The 664-nt window shown below is 42.6% G+C and overlaps 1 non-coding gene across 1 annotated transcript; it reads right to left on the reverse strand.

The window, feature by feature from the left end:
* Positions 1-231: 231 nt before the first annotated feature.
* Positions 232-312, reverse strand: SPRG_30155. The gene has a single exon. It is a non-coding gene; the product is annotated as a tRNA-Ser (tRNA).
* Positions 313-664: the final 352 nt, after the last annotated feature.

Consider the following 664-nt stretch of genomic DNA (forward strand, 5'->3'; position numbering starts at 1 on the left):
TTGAAAACGAGCCAGGATTTAATGGTAGAAAATACGGTTTAAAATATAATTGCGCGAGTATAGCACTCGTTGATACATCGTAGAGAGTTGCCAGAGAGCAAGGAGGATCGTGTGAATGGAGCAAAAGTAAAAAAAGTAACTCGTAGCAGTCTTTTTCAGGCCCCCAGGGGGCCTGTATTGCACTTTGGGAGTGCGCAATTGGACTGCAGATGACTTCATCGTACTATATTTCGACAGCTGTGAGATTTGAACTCACGCGGGTGACCCCAGTAGATTTCTAGTCTACCGCCTTAACCGCTCGGCCAAGCTGTCGTTGTTACATATTTTATTTTGATTTTTGCCATTTATTTTCCACACATTAATTTCTTTTTCACATTTTTCCTTTTCTTTTCTTTTCACACACGCTATCTCATATCGATGCACCACGGCTCACATAGCACTCTACTCCGTCAATACATACCACCAACAAGTCGCAATTTCTCACTGAGCTCCTGCAAATCACATTACCTGTCATTTATTATATCTTATTTGGCACCGAATGAAGGTTCCGTTTAAAGGCAGCCACACCACGTACATCGTGACTCTAGAATACCAAAGAGTGTCTTCAGGAAAAGGAGCCGCATCGTCTTGCTTTGCCCATGCAATCGTCAGACCTCTCATTTAT

This window comes from Saprolegnia parasitica, assembly GCF_000151545.1.
Source record: "Saprolegnia parasitica CBS 223.65 unplaced genomic scaffold supercont2.105, whole genome shotgun sequence".
Taxonomy (NCBI): Eukaryota; Oomycota; class Saprolegniomycetes; order Saprolegniales; family Saprolegniaceae; genus Saprolegnia; species Saprolegnia parasitica.